The following is a 19373-nucleotide window of genomic DNA, read 5'->3' as shown; positions in this document are numbered from 1 at the left end:
GACGACAGAGATAAAGGTGAAAATTCCTCCTACAGGAGGTCATGATCTACTAGAAGAGGCTGACAGAAAAATCCCCAGCTCTGAGAGAGACAGGCATACGATGGGATTGAGCATCAAACCAGTGGGTACCTGAGCTGAAAGTTTGACTATGGGAAGGCATCTGCTGGATAAGGAGAAATGGTGAAAAGAAAGAATGTGCAAAAGCCCCATAAAAAGCTTATTGTGGATATATGTGTGAAAGGAGCTGTGTCAGGAATGACTGAAATGTGACCTGAGGACCTCCATGTTCCCTGCCTGGGCTGAACTTTTGTTGAACACTCTAAAATCAAACCTCCGAATAGTTGCTGAATTGCCAAAACCAAAGAATAATGCTGAGAACTGGACTTTTTCTGAACGAAAGAAAACATACCTTTCCCTAGTAAAGGATGAGATGTGCTCCACAACACAATTGTACGTGTAGAACAAATTTATCCTCCAATCCAAAGTTTTGGTAAACAACTTGTGTAAGCCTGCATGAACTTCTTTTTTCCCATCAAAGCCCTTAACCATTTTCTCTGATGGGACACTATTCTGGGTTCCTCCAGAATCTGTGATCCCCAAATTGCAGTTCTAAGTCACCAAATAAACTGCCTTTTTGCCTCTTTATAGCTCATGGTTCTTTTGGTTGACATATGCGAGAGGCTGGTGAGAGCAATGAGTGATAAGACTGAAGAGGTAGCCTGGTGCGTGAGCTACCTGACACCCTCTCTGCCAGATGAAGGCAAATCTTTGAAAGTATGATATTTAAGGGAAATCTGAACATCGTGTTTATTCTTTAGAAAGATTAGTACTCTGGATTCTGAATTAATTTACGTATCCAATATTGCCTTTTATGGAGGATTTGGTAGTTAATTTATGCATAGTGTTTATATCAATAGATAGAGAAAAAAAAAATTTTTTGCTTCCTTTGGGCCAGGTTGTAGTAGATTAATTACAAATATGCTCCCAATTCTTCCCTTCTGTATCTACACTCCTTTTAATAGACTTCACAAACTCTCCTAAGAAGAAGAGGAGTCAATTTCTCCATACCTCAAATCCGAGTTGGCCCTGTCACTTGGCCAGTAGGAAGCAGCAGGAACAGCTGTGTGCTAGTTCCAAGTCTAGGGCTCAAGACTTGCACATTTCTACTCTTACTCTTGGACTCTACACCCTTCCCTCCAGCACCATCATCAAATCATATGCTAATAAGTACCAGCTAGCATGCTGGAATGCTGGACAATGAGACCATATGGAAGAGAGTAAATTTATCCCAGCTAAAGACATTTGAAACCAGGTATCAATAGTTCTTCCACAACTTACAACTGACCACATGCTCCTGAAGAAACCCAGCTGAGGTCAGATGAGTGTAGCAGAGATGAAAAGACCTCTCAGCAGATAAATAGATGTATAAGCATATGAAAATGTTTCTTGTTATAAGCCATTGAAATTTGGTAGATATAAAAGGCACACCATTAAGGCAATGGATAACTTGATGTGTAGGCACTTCATAGTGTTTTACTATGTTACTTTAATGCTATCTACCTTGCAAGGCAAATATTATTATAGTCTGCATTTTTTAGACTATAAATCTGAGGCTTATACAGTTAATTCTCTTTCCTCATTGGTACTCTAGCTCATTACTGCTAAAGCCCAGGATCTTCTCTGTCAACTGCATTGTCTTTTGAAATTCTTCTCTCTTGAGAAAAAAGAATGAAGTCAAGTATTTTGGTCTACAGTGTAACTCATGGAGAAATGAGTTGAATCGCAATGAACAAAACATATATCCATTGATTTCAACATTAATGAGTTTTTAGTCCAAGAAAACTACAGTTTTCACCAGATAATGCAGCCCCTTAGGCAGAAAATATTATTAATTATGCTTTAAAAAGCATCTTTGCCCCTAGAATAGAAACTATGAATAGAAACTATGAATAGAAAAATACATATGATATGAGATCATTAAAAAGGAGTAGGAATTTCATCAGAATTATTGTTATGGGTATTCTCTCCTCAACCTACTCAATTAGAGAGCATAATGAGTGACCACTGTGATGGAAAACATCTCTCTCCTCTCAATTTATGAGGAAAAAAAATAGTTTTAAAATGGTATCAACATTATCATTCCTTTCTCTCAGGCCCAGAATATAAAAGTATGCTATATATTTCCACATTCACAGAAAAAAATTGTTAGCTGCTTAAGCCACATTAATGTCACCTGTTTAAATAATAATGTTATGTTCAACCACTGCTAATCAGTAAACATAATAAACCAAGATCATCAGAGTTAACTTATTAGAGGAAATATATTTACACCTGGTTTATTATTTTTGCATTAATTGAAACTTGCCAAATATTTACTGCTGTGAAGAATTACTTCTATTTTTTTTTTTTTGCTAATATAATGCTTTTCTTTATTTATTAAAAGAGACATTCCTGCTTTTCTGCGCTACCCAGAGAGGGTCCATACAGCATTGCTCTGGGTTCATCTCGTAAGTTAAAGGAAACCCGGATCCCTTGATGTCCTGCAAATAAAGGAGAAGGATGTCCTCAAATTCCTTGCAGCAGGAACCCACCTAGGTAGCATCAACCTTGACTACCCAACAGAACAGTACATCTTCAAAATGAAAAGTGATGGTATTACCTCATACACCTAAAGAGGACCTGGGAGAAGCTTCTGCTGGCAGCTCGTGCCACTGGTGCCATTGAAAACGGGGCAGATGTCAGTGTTGTATCCTCCGGGAATACTGGCTAGCAAGCTATGCTGACGTTTGCTGCTGCCACTGGAGCCCTCGTATTGCTGGCTGCTTTTCTCCTGGAACCTTCCCTAACGAGATCTAGGTGGCCTTCCGGGAGCCACGACTTCCCTTGGTTACTGATCCAGGGCTGATTTCAGAGGTGTCTTACGTTAACCCACCTACCGTCATTGCGTCACACAGACTCTCCTCTGCACTATGTGGACATTGCCATCCCCGAGCAAAGATGAGGGAGCTCACATGATAGTCCGCTGTGGTGGATGTGGCGGAGGGCCGTGTGGAGCGGGGGCGAGGGCGGGGGCGGGGCCGGCGGCGGCGGCAGCGGCGGGAGACGCGGGAAGATCTGCGCATGCGTGGCACTGTCTCCCATGAACCCCCGGGGTCAGATCAGCCTGATCTCTGCTTCTACAGAGGTGCTGAAGAGATTGAAAAGGAAGAGCTGGCGGTGGCTGGAAAGGGTGTGACCCAGGAGGAATTTCCAGGTGAATGGACTGCTCCAGCTCCCAAGAATTTACTGTACTCGACCTGAGGTTGCAGACAGGTCTGCAGGTGCCCTCTGTGGCCATCCAGCAGTTCCCTCGTGAAGACTGCGGCGCTCAGCTCACTACTGGGGACTGAACTGCAGCTTCCACTGCTCAGGCCACTGAACAGGTAGGAACAGCCACTGAGTGGTCTTAAGTTGTTCTTCCACAGAATCTTAAACAGAAAATGTAAATAAGATTGACAGAAAATATAGTTTCTTAAAAAAAATGACATTCCTGAATTAGATTCAGTAGGATATTTTGTGGGTATGTATGTATATATATACATACATACATACACACAAGTACACACACGTAGGAATGTATCTATCCCCACACATGTATGAATGTGTTTGGGTAATAGAGAAATGGAGAGACAGCTGTGGTTATATATACCTTTTATTCACTCACACATTTACAACAAAAGATATGCATCCCATTTATTGACCAATTAGATATGAACAAATGACTAACCACAATCACACATTTTCACCATGCTAAAAGTTTTCTTTTTAAAAAATGCATCTAAGTTTTTCTTTTAGATTAACCTACGTTTTATTTCTAATTAAAGTATAATACTGGAGTTCAAAATAGCTGATACAACTTAACTGTTAAGAGTTTCAGAAGTAAAGTGATTTCTGGCATACTTGTGTTTTATTTTTTATTTCCCCTGGATTTTTTGAAAGCAGATTATGGGGGAATATGAAAACTCTCAATACTTTTCTTATTGTTTTAATCCAGGAATATTAGACCTGATAATGGTTTTGCATATGGCATCAATTGTGGAGTCTTTAAGATACAAGTGTTGTTTGCCTGATTCCATAAATATGACATTAATATAGAAATTCTTTGAAGATGGTAAAAGAGACTATATACATATGTTTGTTTCTCTGTGTGTATTTCTTAGTGAATTCTTTGTTATTTTTCTCCATGATGTGATTTATCTTTTCAATCATAGCTATACAAAGGTTCACCTCATTTATAGTTTTATTTTGTGTTATTTCAATAACCATATTTTTTTTTCAAGTTTTGAAGCTGTTTTTATAGGACCTAGTGCTAATGTTTTTTCACTCTGAAAATGGTTCATGTTTATCAGGCTTTTATTTTAAATGTTATTATTTCATTTGTATCTTTGAGATTCCTAAATACTATTTTGAAATCTTGTTACCCTGTCCTGTAAAATTGATTTTTCTTGCAATGCCTCCCTCTGTGGTCTGATTTAGACTTTATTTACTTTCTTAGAAATAGATTTCTTATATATCTTAGAATATGGGTTCAAAGACTTATTTTGTGGGGAAATTTTCGTTTTCTGTTTGATCCTTTAACTTTGCTCCTCTTTTCTACTCTGCTCACCTATACCTGTTGAGCGGGATTGTGATTGCCTGTACCTGATTCCAGTTTCCCCAGTCAGAAATCAGGTCTTACATGAGTTTTAGGGCTCTTTCTACAGGGAGATACTGTGACATCAGATGTCCATTCACCAACAAGTTAGTAACTCATCTCAGCCAGAAGTTACATGCTGCGTATCTATCATAAATGTGAGATGTTCTTAGGTACACTTCTTTTCTGTGTGTGTGGGCTTGGGGAGTTGGAGACTCCTTTTACAAGTAAAGAAATTCTAACCTTGTCCTCACTTCAACCTATGAGTTCAGCTCTAGTGCTATCTTTTTTTGGTGTATTTTTATCCCTATAGTTAATCAAAGCTGAATTGCAGGCTGCACCTTCATTTTGTAAAGTTCAGAAAACAAAATTCTGCTTTGACTCTCTCCTGCTTCTGACCCAAGAACATGATAATCTTGTTTTTGTGTTTATTTTTTAAATAAGAGAAATTTATTTTGTCACTATTATGAAGGTTAGAAGTTAGGGATCAAGGCGACAGCAAAGTTGGTTTCTTCTTCTTCTTCTTTTTTTTTTTTTTCGGTACGCGGGCCTCTCACTGTTGTGGCTTCTCCCGTTGCGGAGCACAGGCTCCGGACGCGCAGGCTCAGCAGCCATGGCTCACGGGCCCAGCCGGTCCGTGGCATGTGGGATCTTCCCGGACCAGGGCACGAACCCGTGTCCCCTGCATCAGCAGGCGGACTCTCAACCACTACGCCACCAGGGAAGCCCTCTTCTTCTTTTTTAATTGAAATATAGTTGATTTATAATGTTTCAGGTGTACAGCAAAGTGATTCAGTTATACATATATATATTTTCTTTTTCAGATCCTTTTCCATTGTAGATTATAGAAGATACTGAATATAATTCCCTGTACAATACAGTAGGTCCTAGTTGTTTATCTATTTTATATATAGTAATGTCTATCTTTTTTTTTTTTTTTTTTGCGGTACGCGGGCCTCTCAGTGTTGTGGCCTCTCCCGCTGCGGAGCACAGGCTCCAGACGCACAGGCTCAGCGGCCATGGCTCACGGGCCCAGCCGCCCCGTGGCACGTGGGATCCTCCCGGACCGGGGCACGAACCCGTGTCCCCTGTATCGGCAGGCGGACTCTCAACCACTGTGCCACCAGGGAAGCCCAGTAATGTCTATCTTTTAAGCTATTCTTGTTTTTGAGCTAAGGTATTTCTTTTGGTTTTCTTCATATGTGCTTTTTTTGCTTTGTTTTGTTTTGTTTTGCTATTGTTACGTTTTATACAAAAAAGAGTGTATTGATCTCTAAACCTATGGAATCCACCATTAACTTTTAAATATCCTTTTATTTTTGATATGCACTTACTTATCTGTTGTCTCGTTCCTCTTTATATTTTCAGGTGTTTTTCTAAAAATTTTGAAAAAGTCCCGTCCATCAAATAATGACTTTTTTTTTTTACCTTTACCCAGTCAGAGAGAGTCTCAGTGAAAAAATAACTCTCAAGTTATATGGATCAGGAGTTCGTTTCCACCCAGTTCCAAGCTTCTCAAGTTGTTTCTTTAGACATGCTAGAGAGGATCATTTAGTTATTTCGATTAAATTATGGATAGATATGTATATATATCTATTTAATATATCACCCCCAACTATATATCTATATATAATTTAATAAAAATAACTAAGTATATATATGATGTTTATAAATACACTTAAAATATATTATATTTTATATATAAAGTTCTGTTTTCATCATATTATGTTTCTGTGTAAGAAAATGCTAATGACTTCTAATTGTTTATCATATCAAATATCAGTTCCTCATGTATCTTTTTCAGAAATACTGACTTTTCCCCATATGTTACATTAGAAGCATTCTCTTTAATTGATATCAAAAGGGGTGAATTAAGTCCAACCACTGTTTCTTCAACTGGTTTTTCTGTGCATATTAATGTCCTGAAGCAACACAGTTTGGGCCTTTAAGCATCTTTTTTTATATCAGGATGCTAAAATAAATATTTTAAGAATTATAATACAAGAATAGAATATATATCAGTTTTATGAATACTTTGGGTAGAATGAAATAATTATTTTAAGGGTATTCTCAGAAATGATATATAGTACCCCAAAAGCTTATCTGCATGTGATTAGAATAAGAATATAGAGGATACTGTGGAAAAGAGAGTGAGCTCTGCAGTTAAATTCACCTGGTCTGAAACCCTAGCTCCATAGTTTACTAGCTATTTAACCTGACCACTCTGGCCTAGAGGCCCTAATCATAGAATAGGAATAATAATAGTAACTGTCTCATAGAGCTGATGAAGGTATAGAGATAACAGAAGTAATGCACTTAGCAAGTGTTTTGAAAAAAATGTAAGTGGTCAATAAATATTAGCTGTCCTTATTCATAATTATCAGTGTAATTCTCAATAGGTTACTTGTTTCTCTCTACATACTTCACTAAGGACCAGCCTGGAGTATCTATTTTCCACCCTGTACTTTTCCAAGTTGGGCATGATCTTCAAGCCCCAGACACAAATTCCTCCTCCTCTAGAAACTTTTTGCTGATTAGCTCCGTGTCACTGGATTCTCCTGAATTCTATATTCTTATATTTGTTTTCAGCTTGTGCTTTGTTCACTTCATTTTATAACCTAGAACCTTCTTTTTGAAATTAAAAGTCTTAAGAAAAATTGCCAGGTTCGTTAAATCAAAAACTATACAATATTCTTCACACGGAAGGCACTTAATAAAATTTTAGTTAAATACCTACTACAATCAAACCTGAAAGTATCAGTAGTGGAATATATAAGCTATGAATTTACCCATTTATAAATAGGTAATTCTCAAAGTATGCATTGTTTTTTTTTATTTTTACATCTGTGTCATCGTATTCCTTAGTGCTGTATAGAATTTTAGTCTAGTAAAAAAAAGTAGTATTCATAATTCTTATGGGAGATTTTGTTTGTCTGGAACACTGTAGTTAAATGCTGCTTTTAAAAAATAAGGATGAAATTTCATTTAAGCTACCTGAAAATAAATGATAAATCCAATAATTTTTTAAGTTTAACATGGTATGGAGTAGGAACTAAATTTTTTTACACAAATGCAAATTTAAGCCTATTGGAATGGAAAGAAAATTTGTAGTAGCAAGAGACTCCCGATAATTAACGTTAGCCCAAAGGGGTGAATAGGTTTGATAAGGGAAGTTTTACTTTTTGTCCAGTCTTTAGAGAGATAAGCCTGTTTTACAGGCTAGCTCCATGGGCAGGCCAAGCTTATATTGATTGAAAATCTGATTCTTCCTAGAAAACAGTTTGGTATGATTACTACAACTCCTCTCCTAGAACTATTATATGTCATTTATTATAGCACAATTTAGATCTAGTTCACATAGAACAAATTGAGCCGTGTTGTCTTTACCACTAGTTAGATTTCAGCTTGATGTCTGTTCAAATCATCCTTAAGCCCGAGTAGGTCTTACAGGCAGTTTTAAGACAAACTGCTTAGCAGTTTCCATTTAACAAAATTAGTTCAAGGATTTAGATAGGAAATGTTGAAGGCAGTTTGACACCAAAATCAAGATATACCTTAACAAGCATCATACTTATCTGCTACAACCATCGTCCTAAGCATACTTGCTTGTTTTTATCCTCAAGCTTATGTTCATAATTTTAATACTGCCAGTTTGTTTTTCCTTTCCTAGATCTTTAAAAACTGAATAACAGTGTTATAGTAATTTCATGCTGAGTGATCAGACATGTTGTAAGGGGAATAGTGGCTACTTGTAGAAAACATGTGCTATATGAATTTTCTCTTTTGAAAGTCAGTTATATCAATGTGAACTTTATGCATGTGAATTAATATTTCAGTTTTTCAGGCAACATTATGTCTACACAATGTGTCTGTCTACATACATCATTATAAAAGTTTAATCTCTTTATGATGGTACTTGAAACACTTCAAGCTCAAGGGTACCTTTCTGCATATCTACACTAGCTTCTAACAACGTCTAAAATGTCACCATTGAAGTTATTTCATTTATAGCTTCTTCATTTATAAAGTTCTTCATTTATAGGTTCATTGCCATACAGTCATTCATCTATCAAGCATTCATCGAGTATTTGTATGAACCAGATATAAAGGCATAATATAAGATACTTGACATAAAAGTCCTCACTGATTATTGGAAAATGGACATAAATGGTATAATACACTAAACTGTAATAAGTCTATCTTAAAACTCTTTGACATTTTCAAACTTGTTTTTATGCATTGCTTTGCATTTTGATTCTTAAAAGCTCCACTAAGCACAACCACCTTTCCAGGCGTATAGATTTGAATCAGCCCAACTAGAAATCTAATGTGTGTCTTCTTAATGTGTGTACCACCGGTAGATCTTTGCTACTGAATGTGCTAGAACATGTTTTGCGATTTTAAAAATAAATAAATTGTTATTTGACAACAATCCTAAAAAAAAAGTATAAAAGTATATATCACTATTTAAAATAAAGCATATTGGACCGTCACATAAACTGCATATTTCCTGGGAAATGATATCGGAAAATATTTGGAAGATAATATCAGTAATTAATAGTTAATAGAATATAGAATATCATTAAATTTATATCATAATTTTTATAAAGCATGTGTTTCTAAGGCTTTTTGACAGCTATACTGAGATGCAATTTACATGTCATACCATACAATTCAGTTTTTAGTGTATTCATAGAGTTGTACAACCATCAGGACAATCTTATTTAAAATATTCTCATTATCATGAAAAGAAATTTAATATCCCTGGATACAGGATGGTAGTCCAGTTGTTTAAAAAAATATCACTGCTGAATGGACTAATATATCATAAGAAACAAATTGACTAGCCAGTGGAAAGTATCAATATTCAAGACGTGTGAAAGATTTGTAGCTCTAAGAGCAGTGAGATCCAATGGCTATAGCAAAGTGCCATTTACATTCACAAAAAGATAATGAACAGCTCAGGGTGAGTGACAGACAATTAAAATCAAGGTATGAAACCTGGGGAGCCTCTTTGATGAGCTCTCATCACCCATTGTGGGGAGAAAGGAGAAGTCAAAGACCAAGCACAAACCTCAATAGTTAGAGAGATTGAACATCAAGGATAGTTAAAGGCTGAACTAAGATGGTCTGCTTTAACAGGGCAAAGGCTCAGGCTGGGAAAACTCTGACCTGCATGATGCAGACGTCTGAGTGGGTGCCTGTGAAGATTTTCACTTCCCTGAATACTCTGAACCTTTTCAACCCGAGCACATGGCTCACCCCATGACACCAAAATTTTGACACCAAAATCAAGATATAAGTGGTAGAATTAATTTCTTCTATGAAGGAAGAAAATGCAGAGACCTCCCCTCCACAAGACAACACCTGCTCTCCTTAAGAACTGCCCCTCTTCCCCTCCTGTTTTACTAGGTTTATAATTAGAATTATGCCACAGCATGAGCCAGCATGACATACGCTGAACCTGATAGTGGAGAGAAAGGTCTAATACTCCAAAGGAGCTGCAGGGCCTAACAGGAATCTATTACTTTGGATTTTCCACCACTACCCAACCATGTGGACTGCCTCATTTATACAGACAAGTCTACATTATAGTCGGTTCAGGATAAATCATGCTGTGCTAATAACAAATGACCCTATAATCTCAGAATCCAATTGATTTACCACAGTCATGCTGGTTTATTTGCTACACATCTACCAAGGAAGAGCTGCCACTCAGCTCCGTGAATTGTCCCTGTGGGACTCAGTCTGACAGAGCAGGCTCAATTTGGAACAATGGTTCTCTTTATAGAGAACATGAAAGAAGAAGGCACTGACTCAAATCTTCATCTTGGAAGCTATTCACATGACTTCTTCTCATGTTTCACTGGTAAAAAAAACCTCACAGTCCATTCTGCCATCAGCAGGACAGGTATTTTAGAATAGGCAGGTAATATTACAAACATTAATACAAACTGCCACATTTTAAAATTTTTTAATAGATTTTTATTGGAGTATAATTGCTTCATAATACTATGTTAGTTTCTGTTGCACAACAAAGTAAATCAGCCGTATGCACACACGTCTCCCATGTCCCCTCCCTCTTGAGCCTCCCTCCCATCCTCCCTATCCCACCCCTCTAGGTCATCGCAAAGCAAGGAGCTGATCTCCCTGTGCTATGCTGCTGCTTCCCACCAGCCAACTATTTTACATTCGGTAGTCTATATCTGTCGTTGCTACTCTCACTTCACCCAGCTTCACACTCCCACCCCATGTCCTCAAGTCCATTTTCTATGTCTACCTCTTTATTCCTGCCCCACAACTAGGTTCATCAGTAACATTTTTATTTTTTTTTAGATACCATATATATGCTTTATTTGTTTTACTCTTTCTGACTTACTTCACTCTGTATGATAGACTCTAGGTCCATCCACCTCACTACAAATAACTCAATTTTGTTTCTTTTTATGGCTGAGTAATATTCCATTGTATATATGTGCCACATCTTCTTTATCCATTCATCTGTCAATGGAAATTTAGGTTGGTTCCATGTCCTGGCTATTGTAAATAGTGCTGCAATGAACATTGTGGTACATGTCTCTTTTTGAATTATGGTTTTCTCAGGGTATATGCCCAGTAGTGGGATTGCTGAGTCATATGGTAGTTCTATTGTTAGTTTTTTAAGGAATCTCCATACCGTTTTCCATAGTGGTTGTATCAATTTACATTCCCACCAACAGTGCAGGAGGGTTCCCTTTTCACCACACCATTTCCAGCATTTATTGTTTCTAGATTTTTTGATAATGGCCATTCTGACCAGCATGAGGTGATACCTCATTGTAGCTTTAATTTGCATTTCTCTAATAATTAGTTATGTTGAGCATCTTTTTATGTGCCTCTTGGCCATCTGTATGTCTTCCTTGGTGAAATGTCTGTTTAGGTCTTCCGCCCATTTTTTAACTGGATTGTTTGGGGTTTTTTTGATATTGAGCTCCATGAGCTGTTTGTATATTTTGGAGATTAATCCTTTGTCTGTTCTTTCATTTGCAAATATTTTCTCCCATTCTGAGGGTTGTCTTTTTGTCTTGTTTATGGTTTCCTTTGCTGTGCAAAAGCTTTTAAGTTTAATTAAGTCTCATTTGTTTACTTTTGTTTTTATTTCTGTTATTCTAGGAGGTGGATCAATAAAAGATCTTGCTATGATTTACATCAGAGTGCTTTTCCTATGTTTTCCTCTAAGAGTTTTATAGTGTTTTATCTTACATTTAAGTCTTTAATCCATTTGGAGCTTATTTTTGTGTATGGTGTTAGGTAGTGTTCTAATTTCATTCTTTTACATGTAGCTGTCCAGTTTTCCCAGTGCCACTTATTGAAGAGGCTGTCTTTTCTCCATTATATGTTCTTGCCTCCTTTGTCATAAATTAGGTGCCCATATGTGTGTGGGTTTATCTCTGGGCATTCTATCTTGTACCATTGATCTATATTTCTGTTTTGGGGCCAGTACCATACTGTCTTGATTACTGTAGCTTTGTGGTGTAGTTTGAAGTTGGGGAGCCTGATTCCTCCAGTTCCATTTTTCTTTCTCAAGATTGCTTTGGGGCTTCCCTGGTGGCACAGTGGTTGAGAGTCCGCCTGCCAATGCAGGGGACACGGGTTCATGCCCCGGTCCAGGAAGATCCCACATGCCGCAGAGCGGCTAGGCCCGTGAGCCATGGCTGCTGAGCCTGCGCGTCCAGAGCCTGTGCTCCGCAACGGGAGAGGCCACAACAGTGAGAGGCCCGCGTAACGCAAAAAAAAAAAAAAAAAGATTGCTTTGGCTATTCAGGGTCTTTTGTGTTTCCATACAAATTGTAAAATTTTTTGTTCTAATTCTGTAAAGAATTCCATTGGTAGTTTGATCGGGATTGCATTGAATCTGTAGATTGCTTTGGGTAGTAGTATCATTTTCACCATATTGATTCTTCCAATCCAAGATGGTATGAATGTGTTCTGATTAACTGTTTTCCTATAGATGAATATTTTGGTTCTCTTACATGTTTCATCATTCTAAATTATGCTAAACAGAACATGTATCAACACATACACACTTTTCACATATTATTTTTTAGGTTAGGTTTAAATAATACAAAAAATATAGAATTCTTTTTCAGATCTGAAAATCTTCAGATCAACCTTTATATGTCTCTGCCTTTCTCTCTATTTTTTTTCTTTTTCTCATTTTTGTAAATTGCTTCATTCTTCCAAAAGTGTCTGACAAAAATTCTTCTAAAGAATGCATCATTACAGTGATAAGGCAGAGTACAGAACCACCTTTACCTTTGGTCATTAAAAAATGAACATTTTCAGCTACCATGGAAGGAGAGGAGAGGAGGAAGGACAGTCTGCACTGCTCTGACACTGCATTACTCCCCACTGTTCTATGTCTTTTCTCCTTGCAGACACAGGTTGTGTAGGGAGTCAATTATTTACAAGTTTTGTGTGACTGCATTGGGTCTAGTACCGACTTCTGATCAACTCTTGTATAACTTCTGTTCACGCTTTTTCGTCCCAAGCAGTAATGCAGAGCTGATGTTTTCTACTTAAATGGGATAATGCCATTCTTTTTCAATTTTCAACCCCAGGTGTTTAGTGCTAATTCGTGGTTGTAACAGTCTATACAACATGAATTAATCACATCTAGTATATAGGGTGAAATCACAGGTTCAAAATTAAATATGTTTCATGTTGCTACATAAAGAATACAGTTTTTGACAATTTTAAATTAGAAACATAGAAATCTTCAGTTGCTGTTCCTTCATTGGTAATGAGAATGATGTTGAAAATTATTTAAGCCTTCAAAGACAATAGCTGTGATTGAGGGTTTCTGAAAATAAGGGAGAATGAGATGGGTATGTGTTCTTAAGCAAGTAGAGGAATTAGACTTATAGTTGGAAAACCTCCGCTATAATAGGAGAAAGAGAAGAAAGTATGTGTGTGGCTACTGGCAGGTTTTAAGCTTTGATATAGATCAAGTACAAGTTTTCAGAACTGATAGGCAGAAAGTGACAGACCCTAATGGTTATGAATTAAACTGTAAAGTGGGGATAACAGTAGAATATATGTGCTTTTATTTAGATAGACTTGAATCCCAGAATTACAGTTTCCTTTCAACATTACTTTGTGGATATGACACATACACTTTACTCATTAGATTCCTCATTTTAAAATGGACATAATAATTTCACTTAATTTTTTAGGTTGTCACGAGAACTAAATAAACACTGCAAATAAAATGTTGACATTCAATAAATGTGATTGCTTCATTGCTTTATCTTAGATATTAAAGTAAACTACTTTAGGCTTTTCCATTATTTTATTATTCAGTCCTAATTTTTGTTTCTTATGAATCTTAAGAGCAATTGTCAGAACTGAGAGGAGACTGAGAATACCAGTATAATATAAAAGGTTGCAGGGATACCAATGTTCCCTGTACGTCTAACATTAGTGAACTGTGTAGAAATGTCTCCTCTGAAAATTATTCTCTGATCTTTATGGTTAGCGTATTTAGAAAGTACACTAAATCTATTTCATTGACAAATTTATAGTTGATATATATTTTTTAATTTAACTCAGCTGGATTCTCTAAAATATCATCTGAATATTAAACAATGAAATTATCAAATATATTGTTCATGGTTCAATTCTCTTGATTTCATGGATTAGTTCTTAACTTAAAGTCAGAAGTTGGTGTTCATAGAGCTTCCCAGTGGCCCTCCTTAGAGGTTGACAAGAAATGGGGAAAAATGGAATTGAAATTCACCGTAGAGAATTTGTTTAGAGAATTTGTTTTCTCTAAACTTTTCCTTATAATATATATGATCTAGAGAGATTATATTTACCTTAAGTCAGTTAGTCAAACCTCAATTTTAAATTAGGTCTATAAAAAGAGAAAGTCGACAATTATCTGAGAACTAAAAGGTGAGGAAAACTCATGTATAAAAAAGGTACTTATTTAGCACATGTGATCAAAGTCTTATGAAAGAAAAAATATTCAGTAGAAAATATTATAGTTAAGTTTTTCCAAAGGTTTATTCCTTGGGATGTTAATAAATAACATGCATAAATCATCAGCTGCAAAAGCAGTAACAGTACAGGGATGGGGCACACTAAGTTTGGAATCACTGATTCCAAACAGATATTAACAAGGAATATTAATATTCCAACCAAATATTAATATTTGTTTAATATAAACAAATATTAACAAGGCAATTTACTGCAGGACTTCTCAGAACCTTTTTTTTTTTTTTTTTTTTTGGTATGCAGGCCTCTCACTGTTGTGGCCTCTCCTGTTGTGGAGCACAGGCTCCGGACGCACAGGCTCAGTGGCCATGGCTCATGGGCCCAGCTGCTCCGCGGCATGTGGGATCTTCCCAGACTGGGGCATGAACCCGTGTCCCCTGCATCGGCAGGCAGACTCTCAACCACTGCGCCACCAGGGAAGCCCTCAGAACCTTTAATACACACTTATACTCTTTCAGTCTTCAAGAGGAACATGTAACATATAACATTTCTCAAATGTGTTTAATCACAGAACACTTTATTAACAATAAAACCTCTTGGAAATATTCTTAGAAAACAGGGATCAGGTAGACAGCTAAAAAGAAAGTTAGACAAGAAAAGTTTAGGAAGTAGATTGGCACAAACAAAAAAATGGAAATGCATGAACTAATATATTGGTATTTTTTTTTCCTGAGAAAAATGACACACACATATACATACACATACAAACACACTCATATATGAGAAATCTTACAATGTCACAAACCAGTCCTCCTTAGTTTTATATTAAATGATTCACCAACATTAAAAAGACTAAATTTACATACTATTGGGACTCTTCTTTGAAATACTGGGAGATTTGCAATATTAAAAAATATATTATATACTTTAATAATAAATAATGCATAAATACAATCAATAAAGTAGGTTTTAATATTTCCAAGATACTAAACTAGAAGAATTAACCCTGGACTGAACAGGAAAGCAATTTAACCATCAGTTTTAATTGGATGAATGAAATGATTATGAAGCTTGTTAGTGTATCATCACATGAAAAATCTTGCTCATACTTTTCAAACCAATGCCCTCAGTTGAAAGTTCAGCATCATACAGCCTTGACAAAAAGGATTTCCAAATAAAAGCTCAACTTATGAAAGATAAAAACAATATTAACAGGACAGCAGATGTTAATGTACCCGGTATTCTATGCAGAACCTCTATTTTCGCACATTCTAGGTAGAGAATCTGACATTTATACCATTTTGAGGAATGCTTATGATTATTGTTTTATAGTAACTTAGTTTTTCATTGGAGAAAGTATATATTTTTTGTGGTATTGACACTGCTATAAGAGTAAAGGGGAAAAGAGAAAGAATGAGGAATAAAAAAAAAATAGAAAAGAAAATGGAGAGGGAAGTTTCTTCTCACTATATTAAACTCGGGTATATACCAATTGGGACATTCTTTTTTATACTTGTTTGTATTGTCTCTTCCTAGAATACCTATTTCTTCCTTTCTAATTGGCTAAATCTTAGATTTATTTCAACAATTAACTCTAGTACCATCTCTAGAAAACCTTCCTTGATCTTGCCCACCTACATGGGTCTGAATTAAGTGGCCCTTTTCTGTGCTACCCTGGGATTGGGCTGTATGACAGCATTGGTAGTTTTTACCATCCTGTATAATAATCACACACACACATCTATTTCCTGCATTAAACTGAGAGCTTCCTGACTACGGAGACGGTCTAATCCATTTCTTATCATGGACACCTACACTGGCTCATCTTAGTGCTGACATTAATTTTATACATTAATTCAATAATAACAGCAAAATTGATCACCTACTATAGTTAAACCTTGAATGATGCAGGAGGGGTGGTGGTTAGGGGGCCCATCCCCACAGAGTTGCAAATCTGCATATAAATGTATAGTCAGCCCTCCAACTGGGTGCTTCCGCATCTGAGGATTCAACCAAGATTGTGAAGTACTGTAGTACTATATTTAGAGAAAAAAATCTGAGTGGAAGTAGACCCAAACAGTTCAAGCCCGTGTTGTTCAAGGATCAACTGTACATATCAGGCAGTATGACAGGCAATGATACCACAATGTTGACCAATACCAGACACATGAGTGCCTGTCCTCATGACCTGTGCAGATTGAGGAAAGACTCCTGGAAGCAATGGCAAACACACATATCACCTACGCCAGCAGCACTGTCAATCACAGTCATGAAAATCCATCTTTAGTTGGCTGCTATAGCCATGCAGGAAGGATATAGCTAATAAGCCTGATGTTCTATTATTGGGGAAAAAGTTTCCTTTTATTTTAGTAGCTCTTAATATGACCAATGACAGTGGCCCCAAACTGGAGCATTGTAGTGAATCAACCATCTTGAGCCATAAAGCTCTTTCTCAGGGCACAGGTGAAAAGAATAAATTCACTTGGAGTGAATTTTCTCCTATGTTCATACGTGCTAACTTATAAAAACAAAAAAGCCAAGGGCAGAATATTTACATTTCAGAAGTGGTCAATGATAAATGAAATAGATGCCAACCAAAGCTTTAAAACAATTATAAGTAAATAGTATACTTTGCAATGGAATATTACTCAGCCATAAAAGGAAACGAAATTGAGTTATTTGTAGTCAGGTGGATGGACCTAGAGTCTGTCATACAGAGTGAAGAAGGTCAGAAAGAGAAAAACAAAATACTGTATGCTAACACATATATATGGAATCTAAAAAAAAATGGTACTAATGAACCTAGTGGCAGGATGGGAATAAATACGTAGACATAAAGAATGGACTTGAGGACACGGTGGGGAGGGGGAAGCTGGGGCAAAGTGAGAGTAGCATTGACATATATACACTACGGAATGTAAAATAGTTAGCTAGTGGGAAGCAGCCACATAGCACAGGGAGATCAGCTTGGTGCTTTGTGATGACCTAGAGGGGTGGAATAGGGAGGGTGGGAGGGAGGCTCAAGAAGGAGGGCATATGGGGATATATGCATGCATATGGCTGATTCACTTTGTTGTACAACAGAAACTAACACAGTATTGTGAAGCAATTATACTCCAATAAAGATCTATTGAAAAAGAATATAGCATACGTTGGAAACATCACAAGGAGGGGAGAAGTCTGCCTCTTACTGTGAGCTCAACTTTAGCAGAGTCTGCCCAGGGCATGAGAGACATGTTTTCAAATATATTTTCTGCCTCTCATCTCCTGGATGATATTCATGACCCAATGAAGTCTTAGAACCACATGTTTCCTCTGGGACTCATGAAATCCCTCGATGAATTATCCAGGAGGATTTTTGTGAGTCTAACTTTGTCAAGTCCCTCAATTTTAGAAACAAAGTACTTTCAAAGTTGTTCAGACTAAGATGTCAATTCTTTCTCCCTTTCTCCCTTTCTCCCTCTCTTTCCCTAAAACTCTGTTCAATATTTTCTCCCCCAGAACTCTATTTCAGATGCTTGGAGATTTATTCCTTTAAAGCAGTTACTGGTGTATTTACACGTTATTTATTGAGCACCTACTATACACCAGGCACTCTTCTAGACACTGAGACCACACCTTTGAGCAAAACAGATTATATTCCTGCTCAAATGGAGCTTATATTATAACAATGAAAAGTTTATCTTGATATCAAATATGAATTTTTCTAAGGACTGAATTACTACTTATTATTTATAGTAAGTTTTAAAAAGTTGACTTTCACACACATAAAAGTTAAAATGGATGCAAGCAGAGAAATAAGAAACAAACAATGTGCAATGGGACAAACCTAATTTATCTGTGATATTCTTACATTATTGAGAGGTTCAGAAATCTTTGCCTTTTATAGTACTGATGTGAAGTACAGAGGTAACATACTAAAAATAAAATGCTTGATGTTATCACAAACCTCATATCAAAATGTTATCATTAATCATTTAGATCATGTGTTTACCTTTACACCTAAAGGTTATATTTATACAAAGTTTATGTTAAGAAATCCTTATATTTCAGTATGAATGTTGTGAAAACTGTAACCTTAAAAGATTATTTATTTGCTTTCTCAGTGTCCTCTATTCTACCCTTATTACAGCTGGTAATTTTACAAACAACCTTTTGTTCATGTTTCTGCTAACTGCTCTAAAAGTATTGCTGTCAGGTAAGAGGATGCGAAACATTTATTGGGTACAATCATTATAAATCTCTATAGTGTTATCTTATTCCTTTAAAGAGCAGAAATCTATTTCCAACATTAAGCAGTAGTTAGGTCAGATCTATTGTTCAGGTAGACATCAGTTAAATCTGGCAATTTTCTCACCTTTCTTTCTGCTACCCAAAATAATCCTTTGGTGTATCTTTACAGACTTTTGTTCTAGCATTCTACTAGGGAAATGTCTTGAGAGCAGAAGTTTCCGTTTACCCCAGTTCTCTCTACTGGATTGTGTGTGTGTGAGTTTTCTTTCACTCTATTATTTATCTCTGATTACTGGACACTTAATCCTTGGAAAATATGCTAAAATGGAAAATTAGAATAGAAGCTATTTTGGGACTCAAAAAAAACATCTGTGAATGACTAAGAGCCCAGTAAACCAATGCAGTTCTAATAGGATGAAGGGGACTCACTGGTGAATGGAGAAAAGATGCAGAGTCTAGGGAAAGCATCTTAATTTTCAGAAAAGAAATG

General features: G+C 36.5%; 1 pseudogene; it reads left to right on the top strand.

The window, feature by feature from the left end:
* Positions 1-283: 283 nt before the first annotated feature.
* LOC101334838 (small ribosomal subunit protein uS2 pseudogene) lies at positions 284-3449 on the top strand (annotated as a pseudogene).
* The last annotated feature ends 15924 nt before the right edge of the window (positions 3450-19373 follow it).

The sequence above is a fragment of the Tursiops truncatus genome, chromosome 8 (genome assembly GCF_011762595.2).
Source record: "Tursiops truncatus isolate mTurTru1 chromosome 8, mTurTru1.mat.Y, whole genome shotgun sequence".
Taxonomy (NCBI): domain Eukaryota; kingdom Metazoa; phylum Chordata; class Mammalia; order Artiodactyla; family Delphinidae; genus Tursiops; species Tursiops truncatus.
Note: the sequence above shows the minus strand (reverse complement) of the source record. Positions and strands in the feature narration are given on the sequence as shown.